We start from the raw sequence: 12099 nt of genomic DNA, 5'->3' as shown, positions 1-12099 counted from the left end.
TAGTGAATCAACTGCAATCACTGTGCTGTATTCTGAGTCTTGTCTTGCAGAGTCAGGAAACGGCACAGACATTAAAATCAATTTTCTTGTTGACTAGATCCTAGGAAAAAGAGCTCCAGATGAATTTTAACTGTCTAATGACAGATTTTTATGGCTAACGCATTATGAAAACTGCTATCAAGGTACAGGACCAATAAGAAAATGTGTGGTATAGAAAGCCAAATGACTCCATGCCCAATCTGTCACAGGTACCTGGGAAAATTCAGCTTCTGCTTCAGGCTAGTGTCCTGAGGTGTATGAGAATTCCAGGCTCTCTGACTTTAGTTAACCTCCATCACAGATGAAGCCAAAAAGAAAGAAACATGCATAGTAACTGTTGCAAAGACATATTTCAAAGTCATTAAATGCACATTAATAATCTTCAGAATGTATAATTTTGTAGGTGACAGATACTATTTTTACAGCTGTTCTTTAGAGAAAGAATAAGTTTCTCTTCATTAAAGACTAATGAGTGACATTACATTTAAGTGTTCACATTAGATATGCTTCTTTGAATTTAATGATGGGGCAATGAGGCCTTTAATTAAATACTCAAAAATCTCCACTGGGAGAAACAAAACAAATTTATCTGCAATTTAAAAAAATAATGGAATCCATCTGTTATATAATCAAATTTTATATTTTTTAATATTCAGGCATATTGTCACTGTACCTCTGAAAGCTTAGTTCTAGATATTCTAAAATGTATTGGCGCAACAAAGTAAGTAATATGGTGATTTGTGCTTTGTTGTATTCTTTTTGTTTTGTTTCTATAACTTGAATATTCACTATGGAGTAATGAAGAATTCCCTGTAACCCTTGGGTTGTTTCTAAGTTACTGTTATGGTCTCAATATCCCACAATAATGGCAAATCTTCAAGCAATAATTGAAAGAAAAATAATTTTAAGATTAAAGATTGCTATCTAGAAATTGGATTATAACTAGTTTCCTAAATTATCATCTTCCTAAATTAGTTTTCCCCCATTTTAGACAATAGTATGTCCATTTACCCTATGCTAGAATCCATTATGTATTTATTAAAAATATAAAATGTAATTAAAGTTATTAAATTTTAAAAAATATTAAAATATTAAAATAGAAGGATAATAACATTACTGGATTTTCATAATAAGTCATACTTAAATGAAATCATTTTCTCCACAGAAAATATTATTATACAGATTTTATAGTTTCTGGAAAACCTGGAAGGGAAAAGCGGTAGTTAGATGCAGAATAATTAAGACTACAATAAATCAATATATCACCTGGGATATGTACTGAGCCCACAGTTTTGTTTTTAGCTCTTGCTATTGTCTCGTTTGGCTAATGGTCATCATTTCCACAAACATCAAGGAACACAGCAAAATGTCATTTTTAAAAATGATAAAGAGTTAAAATGATTTGGAAGGATGAGAAAGAAAAAAATAACTTTCACAGACCGTTTTGATGGACTTATGATAAAATCTTTCATTAGGCAAAGGCTTAAGAAGCCTACTGATGTGGGATTAGATACAATTAGATGAGCCTCAGAGCAGATACTACAAAGCTTGTGTGAGGCTGCTAATTATTGGTGGTTGATTTTTGTATTTTTCATGGAGCTCAAATCTAATCTATAGGCTACCTTCACTTAACAGTTTTGCTGAGAATTTCTACCAAAAAAGAGGCATTTTTTTTTTTTTTTCAGCAGACCAACCAATGAAAGGGCTTGGGGGTCGGGGGGGAAGTACACATTTTCCTGAATTAAGTTGGGAAAAGCAATTTCTGAAGCTTCCATAAATTAGGTACCATTTGAGATAAATAAGGAATCTTATACCTTCATGCCTTCGTGAATAAAAAAGAATTATCTTAATATATTTTGATGTTGTACTAGGGGTTGTAAAACATTAAGGTTTATTCAAGAGTAAGGCAGTAGTTCACTTAATATCAGATGTAGCGTTACCAATCCAACTCCGATTTTAGATGCAGAACCAGTTCTATTTTTATACGATTTTCACCCAGTGCAATATGAAAAACTTTATTTTGCTCAGGTACATTGCAGGAAAGGGAAGATTAATATGAAATGGTCTGTGATACTATTATAAATAATACATATTATTATTTCATATATATTCATTATATAAAAGTCATACTTTAATTTTAGAAAGTTCATTTGAATTTTTAAAAATCAGTCTTTGCCCATTATCACAGTTTTAAAACCCCAAGATTCTACTTTTCACTAAACACATATTTCAGTCACAGACCTCATATGATCTCTACTGATATCACAAGGGTTGGGGAGCTGTAGGCCCTTTTACTTCATGGTGGAGATGAAAGTCCAAGCTTTCAGTCTTCTCTGATACCACCCTGGGGATGGCATGGGGATGGCTGTTGGGGTGCTTTCTCACAGTCTGGCAAGAAGACCCACTCCATCTTTGCTGGTGGTGTGTGGGTGGGGTCACAATTTTTTTCTATGGAAAAAATTTTCTATGACTGGAGTAAAGCAGTTACGGTATAAAAGTTTTCTGTCTTGTTAAGCTGCCCCTTTGCTGGTTCTCTGGCTAGAGAGAATAAAAAATCTTGGCTTTACAGTTTTTATTTTTTTGTCTGCACTTCTTGGTGTTTCCAGGTTGCCAGATTCTTCAGCCCAAAGTCTAGAATAGATGAGGCAAAAAGAAAATCCAGAAAACTCGTGTTTGTTCCTTGGGTCTTGAGGCCCCTATCGCATCTGCCTTCTCTCCACCCTTGAGAGTCTCCTGTTATTGTTATATATGTAACTAACATGATATTAATTATACTTAGTGAGAGGAATAGGGAGGTGTATATTTATTCCATCTTCCTGGAAGATTGTTTTTAATAAATGCTGTAAGTACTCTGGTTGCTGCAAGGAGACAAAACGGGATACATTAATATATTTAGTTTTTTGGCCGGGTGCAATGGCTCATGCCTGTAATTCCAGCACTTTGGGAGGCAGAGGTGGGTGGAGTTCGAGGTCAGGAGTTCGAGACCAGACTGAACAACATGGTGAAACCCTATATCTACTAAAAATACAAAATTAACCGGGCATGGTGGCGCATGCCTGTAATCCCAGCTACTTGGGAGGCTGAGGCAGGATAACTGCTTGAACCCGGGAAGGCGGAGGTTGGAGTGAGCCCAGATCGCACCATTGCACTCCAGCCTGGGCAAAGGCTGAAACTCCATCTCAAAAAAAGAAAAAACTCCATCTCAAAAAAAATATATACGTACATATATATATATATATGTATGTGTATATATATGTGTATATATATGTATGTGTATATATATGTATATATATATTTATTTTTTTCTTACAGATACGTTTAAAAATATATTTTTAAACAATATATAACCATTATTTTTCTTTTAAGTTTGAGGTGTATTGTTCTACAGAAATTCCTTAAGCCTCCATATAGCTACAAACTACAGTAGTATATGTGTGTGTCTATGTGTGTTGGTGTGTGCACAGACATGCATTTTTATTTGGCGATATTTTCTTTCTTATTATCTTTCTCTCACAGAGTTGTTCACAAGTGCTCATGTGATTGTCTTGAATTTTCAAAAAAAAAGACACTTTAGTACTATTACACGGATCATGAATTCTTTTACAGTTTCCCTTCTCTTATCAGATTGATTTTCTATGTCATTTCCCTTTTGACATATATAAGGCATACTCCTTAATTGAAACATTGCTATTTATATTCTCTTGTTATTCTTTCTATACTTTGCAGTTAGGAGTTTTCTAATTGCATTTATATTTTTCTAGCAAATTGTTTACTTCTAATAATATTTTGTCTAGTTTATCCTGGTAACAAAGAAATTTTTTTTCACCTAACAAAAATATGGAAAATTAAAATAAATGCTGTGCATGCAAATATTACTTATATGCAATAAAAAAGTGAAAAATGGTTCAGAGTCTGTCCTATAGCAAATCCTGAAGCTATCATGTGTTCAGATTCTCTGGCTTGCTGCTTATTTTTTGTAAATAAAGTTTTATTGGGAGACAACTATCCTCATTATTTAAGTATTGTCTATGGCTGGTTTCATGCTACCATGGCAGAGTTGAGTACTTGTGACAGACACCTCATGGTCCCCAACACCTGGAATACTTACTCTCTGGCCCTTTGTGGAAAACATTTGCAGATCTCTAGTTTAGAGGATAACAATGACTGAAATCTCTAGATAAATAACGTGAACATAAGTAATACTCGTTTATTCTGAAAGATCTCTATGTCTACATATGGTAATATATGTAAGAATATGTAGTAAATTTAATATTTAATGCTAGGAGAAGAATGTCAGACTAATATGATGTTATTACATGTAGAGATGGTCTTCAAAGTTGCAAATATAGAAGAATAAAAAAAATCCTCTCTTGGTATTTTGCTTTGGCTTTTGTGGGAATAAGTCTCCTCGGGTTTTCTTTTTCCATTCTGACAATCCTCCTGTATTTCTTTTGCAGGTGTGTCTACTTTTATCAGGCATTATATGCAGTTCCAGAAAGCCCTTGACTTTATCTAAATCCATCTCTTAGGCAGCCTTGCCCATATGAACAACTTTATTTAACATCTACTCATGTGACAGCCAATATCTCCAGCACAGACTTCTGCTTTCAGATCCATGCTTGTATATTCACCTGCCTACTAGACTTTACCACATGACTGTCTGTAAGGCCAAAAAAAATCCAGCAGATTCAAGACTGACCTTACCAGCCCTAATCTCCTCTGCTTCCATTGTCCTCTGTTTCTGAATGGTTCCACCATCTGCCACATTGAGCAAGCCAAAAACCACAGAGTCATCTTTTGTCTTTAGTTTTCTTCAGTTTCACTATATTTGTTATGTTATTGATTTTTATTTGTTTTAATCTGGCTTTGGTGTTCTTTGTCAAATAAGTATTCTTTTTTATACATTCTAGAAATTTCACTGCAATTATCTCTTCAAATATTTTTTTTTCCTGTCTTCTCTCTTTATTTTCTATTTGATGTCTCTACTTGTTGTATTCTTTGTCTTTGTCATATTTTCCATTTCACATTCTTCCTTTGATCCATGTAGATATGCTGATATATTTTCTAGTTCAAAATCCTCTCTTTTACAATGTATAATTGCTGTTCGAAGACATTAAAATTTTAATTGAATTTTTTAATTTTAGAAGTTATATTTCATTCATTTTTAAATCTGTTATGTCTTCATGATGATCTATTGTTTTGCCATAATTTTGAGTCTGTAACCTATAATTTTATTTTTTTTTAATTTTTAATTTTCAAGTTTTTTTTTGAGACAGAGTCTCTCTTTGTTGCCCAGGCTGGAGTATAGTGGCACGACCTTGGCTCACTGCAAACTCTGTCTCCTTGTTTTGAGCGATTCTCCTGCCTCAGCTTCTCTAGTTGCTGGGATTACAGGTGCCCACCACCATGCCCGGCTATTTTTTGTATTTTTAGTAGAAATGGGGTTACCATGTTGGCCAGGCTGGTCTCGAACTCCTGACCTCAGCCTGTAACTTATAATTTTAAACAGTCTCATTTTACTATCTTTTCCAAATTATTCTGTTATTTAAGTTATTTTTCTGAGCTACTTTTCCTTTTATGAGTCTATCAGGAAATCTTTCTTCTTTATTGGCTCTCGGACTTTTTTTTTTATCTTTTAGAAGTTTGTGTTGTAGATTTACCCAGCATTTTTCATCTGTTTGTATTTTTAGAGATGGGGTCTTACTGTGTTGCCCAGGCTAGACTCAAACTTGTGGACTCAAGAAATCTTCTTGCCTTAGTTTCCAGAGTAGCTGGGACTACTGGCATGGGTCACGGTGCCCGACAAATTTGCCGAACATTTTAATATGTTTGTAGTGAATAGGCATTATCAGCTTAGCTCAATTTGCATGTTGAAATCAACTAAGTTATCTTTTCATAAGCAATCATGGTAATATTATACCTCTGTTAAAATACTCTAATAGCTTTGCTATACTCTTTAGATAATACTAAAATTTTTACTCTAACTGGAAATGTTTGGCTATTTCAACCTCTCAAGCCCTACCTCATAAAATTCTTCCCCTTATTTTCTCTGCTTCAGGCACTCTGGCCTTGCTTTATTTACCATATGCTCTTACAGTATATTCTCCACATGCGCTGTGCCTTCTTGTTCTGTTCTTCTTCACTAATGGAGTTTACTGATTTCACCACCCAAATCTCAGCTTAAAGGCTGCTCATTGAAGACGTCTTCTCTGACCCTCCATTACTGCTTAGACTTCTTTGCTCATGTGATTATACTTTTTTTCTTCAGACCCTTTATTATAGTTTGTAATTATGTCATCAGCAGTGTGATGATTAGTTTAACATCCACCTCCACCCCCATAGACTATAAGCTCCTTGAGAGCAAAGGAGAAAGGGCACTGTTTGTTTGTTTTTAGAATCAGGAGGACTCACTCTGTTGCCCAGGCTAATCTCTAACTCCTGGCCTCAAGTGATCCTGTCACCTCAGCCTCCTAAGTAGCTGGGACTACAGGCATGTGCCCAGCATCACTGTTTATTTTGATTCATGATTTAGCCCCAGAGTCCAGCATCCATTAGGTGCTTACCAAAATTTGTTAGGAAATTGTTTTATTCTATCATATTGGTTGAGAGAAGATTTCTTTTATACTGAGTTAATGTTTATTAGGTGTGCATAATCATAAATTTATGAATCTAAATATATCAAAATTAAAGCTGTCATATTTGATTTCGAATTTGGCCAAGATTATAACAATTTGTTAAAATTCATGTTTATTTCACATTATCCTTGACACAAATTGAAAAAAAATGAGAAAGGAAGAGTGCTGTTTAATGAGAATATTTAGAAAAGAAGAGTCACTCCATTAGACAGAACCAAAGTGTATTATCACATAGAAATAGCACCAATGGATTCACAGACCATCTGTTCTGCCATCTAAAACTAATTAAATTTAAAAAAATTTGAGCAATTAAGAAACAACTATCAGCCTAAAGCCTGAATCAAGAATGATTTGATAATAAAAACTATAGCTATTACAAATACACTTAATTAGGAAGTACCTGAGTAAAAGTCTACAAGTCATTAAAGTAGTATTGAAAGACTGAAATACAGTGCATGAATATTAGTGGAAAAATTACCAAGGGGTAACTGTTACCCATAGCACTCTATTAGACTAATGAATTTATCCTAAGAAACAGCAGCACTCAATTTTAATGGTTTTAGAAAAACTTATAATATACTTTGAACTATTAAATACCAATATATTTAACTGCAAAGTAGAAAAGCAAAGACATTTCTTTCTGACATATTGGATACCTAGTTTTAATTCTGGGTATAATCTTCAATAAATCTATGTTGATTATTTGGTTTTCAGTGAAATAACAGAACTGCTGAAACTTCCACTGATGCTGTGTAGGTGTGGAGATAAAGTACTTTTCATTTAGAGTGATATATATATATATATTTTTTATTTTTTTTATTTTTTTTGAGATGGAGTCTTGCTCTGTGCCTAGGCTGGAATGCAGTGGAGATCTTGGCTTGCTGCAACCTCCGCCTCCCAGGTTCAGGTGATTCTTGTGCCTCAACCTCCCAAGTAGCTGGGATTACAGGAGTGCTCCACCATGCCTGGCCAAGCACAATATTTTTAATGTTTGCAGTGTTAACAGCTCACAAAGCATTTACACATGTATGTATGTATCATTCGACCTTTCTAAAACCTGTTGAGTTAGTCAAGAGGATGGGATTAGCCTTATTAGACAGAGGAAGAAATGGAGACTTTGATCAGATAATGGGTTCAAGGTTACATAGATGAATCTTAACTTAGTTATTCTAACTCTTAAATTCCTACACTTCCTACCTAATTATGCATTTTCTGTTTGTCAGATAATTAACATCTTTATATGCTTAATCTTTATAGTTAATACTCATTGGGGAATATTATGTAAAAAATTTTTTTTCTATTAGAACAAATTTCATTAAATCTCTTAGCCAACCAGTAGATAGCTGAACATATGTTTTCACAAATTCTTGAAGTGATAGTCATATTGTTCTTACATGTGGTAACAACAATAAAAATCTAGTTTAAAGGCAGAAAGTCTTCATTGTAGGAGATATATAATTACATGTCTCTGAGACTGTAGTATACAAACACAAATAGAATAGAAAAGTCCTAACCACTCTCCTGAAACTCATCAACATTTTTCAAAGTATGACTGGACCACTGCTTTAGTATCATTTGCGTGTACTCATTGCAAACAAAAATCTCTGGTCCTACTCAGTCTATACCTGCAGAGGCAATGCCTGGGGATCTGAATATTTTTATGAGCTCCTCCTGAGAAAATTATTCACAATACGGTTTTAGAACCACTACCTTGGTGAATCTTTAAATGTGTGGAAGATAATTCTAAAGTGGAATGAAATCAAGTGTTTTGACATAATGAGCTTTAAAAACATCAATATCTAAGCAAGTAACATGAGTTTTTACAATCTTAATTTAGTAAACAAAAGTATCAAGTTCAGTCAGTATTATTCTAGGCAACATAACAGACAAAAGTATCTTAAATCCATGCAAAAGTTGATTTTTAGAAATTTATATTCAGAATAAAGTTGTTAGCATAGTTCCTTTTGCTCAGTATTTGACCCTGAAAACAAACAGAACTTTTATGGCTCACATCAACCCAGAATGGATAGAATCAACAATGATGTTATATTATGGCATGGACAATTGTTTTCTCTGTGTTTATAACTAAACCATAGGCTCCAGTTTAAAATGGCATCTGGCTAGTTGTCCCTAACGCGGTCTCTACCATCTTCCCTCTAAAATAGCTATTAAGACACAGGAAAACTCACAACATCACAAAAAATTAAGACCGACAGGGCCTATTGCTAGAAAATGGGAGGAATTTCCACTAACTATAAGCTGATGGAATTGGATTGACAGAAAAAAAATGGAGGTTTCATGAAAGAGAGTAGCCTCATACTACTGAAAAAAGATAGGAAGGCACTTTGTTTTCCGTAGGTCCCTGTTCTCTTCTTTGACGCCTTTTCTTTTTCTTTCCTGTGCAGTCTGCTCCCTGTACCTAACTCCTAGGGTCTTAGAGAGCCACCATCCCTTTTTCTTTCATTATAACATATAGTTGTTGCTTTTATATGTAATCCCAGTCTCCTTTCCTGTAGCAAGAAAGTAGAAAAGACACGGGAGCAATACATGCAGTAGATTTTCCTGTACTGCATTAATTTACAGGGTAAGAACTCCAGAGTGTGGGAGGAAAGACATCTCTTTTAATTCCAACAGAAAAGACCCTGGGAATTGGGCCAAGAACTACGCACATCAATTTACTTTTCAAATATAGATCTGAGATGAGGATTAAATTTATAATCAAATGGATAGTAGCTAGGGCCAAGGGCATCCTGCTAATTGGCAAATGCTGTAAATAGGATGGGTCTCCACTTATACAAGAAGGAAACTAAAACAACATGTGTCGATTAAAATTTAATTGCCGTAAGGGAAAGGGAAACTAGAAAATCATTTTGAAGGATCTTTTAAAAAGCATTTAAAACAATGATTTATTAAAGAAACCAGAAGAAAACGTTAAAATATTTCATCTTGAGTTAAACACTATATGCAACAAAAGATGGTGTCTATGCATATGTGAGCAGCAAGTACGGAAAACAAATGGGATCAGATACAAAACTAAAGGAGAATGGGCCGACAATAAAACAAGACATATAGACCAAAGGCAGAGAAGTTAGAAAGCTGATGAAGGTAAGATAGTAGATATAGTAAATCAAATTGCAAAAGCATAATTAAAATTTGCAATGGAGGCAGTAAAGATAAGAACTACTATTGCAGCAAATAAAACCATTCATGTGTAGCACAAAATTGAGATGTCATTCCTGAAAACAAAGGAGAAAGACAAAGTGATTAAAAGAAAAAAAAACACTCTTCCAGAAAAAGTGAAGTACATGGCAGTTGGAGAATGGAAATCTAAAATGAGTATCTGGGGTTTTCCCAAAGAAGAAACCAGAACAATTGGAATGGAAGCTATCATTTAACAAAGAAAGAACTGATTAAAACTTCCACAACTGATTAAACTATGAGCCTAAAAATAAAAATGCTCCAGAATATCTGCAGAAGGTGAAACTAAAAGGACCTAACCAGGGCAAGAATCTAACTAGGAAAATTAATGTAAGCATTCTGAAAGGCATTCAGGCAAAGAAGCAGGTTACCAATAGAGGAACAACTTGAATTGGCCTCAGACTTCTCCATTGCAACATTAATTGAATGAAGACAATTGAACAATATCTTTAGAATTTTGATGTGGTGAATTTGAGACCTAAAAACTGTAAGCCAAATATTCCTCCATGTATGAAGGCAACAGCGGGACAGTCTCAGATATGAAAGTACTTAAAAATGTAGGCTGTGTATGTCTAGCTTTAAAATAAATTTAAATACATAATACAGCTGAGAAATGAGTAAAATTTTAGAACTCAAGAATGAGGAAAATTACAATCTAAGAGATTTAATGAATTTTGAAATTATTTAAATAATTATTTCAAATGTTCTGTCAAAACTAGTAGATGAAATGAAAATTTTAATGTAATAACTTAGGCCTAAAACCAAATGTCAGATGAACAGGAGTAGGTTTTTTTTTTCTTTTTTTTTTTATTATTATACTTTAGGTTTTAGGGTACATGTGCACAATGTGCAGGTTTGTTACATATATCTCCATGTGTCATGTTGTTTTGCTGCACCTATTAACTCGTCATTTAGCATTAGGTATATCTCCTAATGCTGTCCCTCCCCCTTCCCCCCACCACACAACAGTCCCCGGAGTGTGATGTTCCCCTTCCTGTGTCCATGAGTTCTCATTGTTCAATTCCCACCTATGAGTGAGAACATGCGGTGTTTGGTTTTTTGTCCTTGTGATAGTTTACTGAGAATGATGTTTTCCCGTTTCATCCATGTCCCTACAAAGGACATGAACTCATCATTTTTTATGGCTGCATAGTATTCCATGGTGTATATGTGCCACATTTTCTTAATCCAGTCTATCGTTGTTGGACATTTGGGTTGGTTCCAACTCTTTGCTATTGTGAATAGTGCCGCAATAAACAAACGTGTGCCTGTGTCTTTATAGCAACATGATTTATAGTCCTTTGGGTATATACCCAGTAATGGGATGGCTGGGTCAAATGGTATTTCTAGTTCTAGATCCCTGAGGAATCACCACACTGACTTCCACAATGGTTGAACTAGTTTACAGTCCCAACAACAGTGTAAAAGTGTTCCTATTTCTCCACATCCTCTCCAGCACCTGTTGTTTCCGGACTTTTTAATGATGGCCATTCTAACTGGTGTGAGATGGTATCTCACTGAGGTTTTGATTTGCATTTCTCTGATGGCCAGTGATGATGAGCATTTTTTCACGTGTTTTTTGGCTGCATAAATGTCTTCTTTTGAGAAGTGTCTGTTCATGTCCTTTGCCCACTTTTTGATGGGGTTGTTTGTTTTTTTCTTGTAAATTTGTTTGAGTTCATTGTAGATTCTGGATATTAGCCCTTTGTCAGATGAGTAGGTTGCAAACAATAGCAAAGAGGTTAAAAACTTTGAAAAAAAAATTAGACAAATGAATAACTAGAATAACCAATGGAGAGAAGGGCTTAAAGGAGCTGATGGAGCTGAAAGCCAAGTATCGAGAACTATGCGAAGATTGCAGAAGCCTCGGTAGCCGATGCGATCAACTGGAAGAAAGGGTATCGCTGATGGAAGATGAAATGAATGAAATGAAGCAAAAAGGGAAGTTTAGAGAAAAAAGAATATAAAGAAATGAAGAAAGCCTCCAAGAAATTTGGGACTATGTGAAAAGACCAAACCTACGTCTGATTGGTGTACCTGAAAATGACGGAGAGAATGGAACCAAGTTGGAAAACACTCTGCAAGATATTATCCAGGAGAACTTCCCCAATCTAGCAAGGCAGGCCAACATTCAAATTCAGGAAATACAGAGAATGCCACAAAGATACTCCTCGAGAAGAGCAACTCCAAGACACATAATTGTCAGATTCACCAAAGTTGAAATGAA

The sequence above is a fragment of the Hylobates moloch genome, unplaced genomic scaffold (assembly GCF_009828535.3).
Source record: "Hylobates moloch isolate HMO894 unplaced genomic scaffold, HMol_V3 SCAFFOLD_4, whole genome shotgun sequence".
In the NCBI taxonomy this organism is placed as follows: domain Eukaryota; kingdom Metazoa; phylum Chordata; class Mammalia; order Primates; family Hylobatidae; genus Hylobates; species Hylobates moloch.
This window is presented reverse-complemented; position numbering follows the sequence as displayed.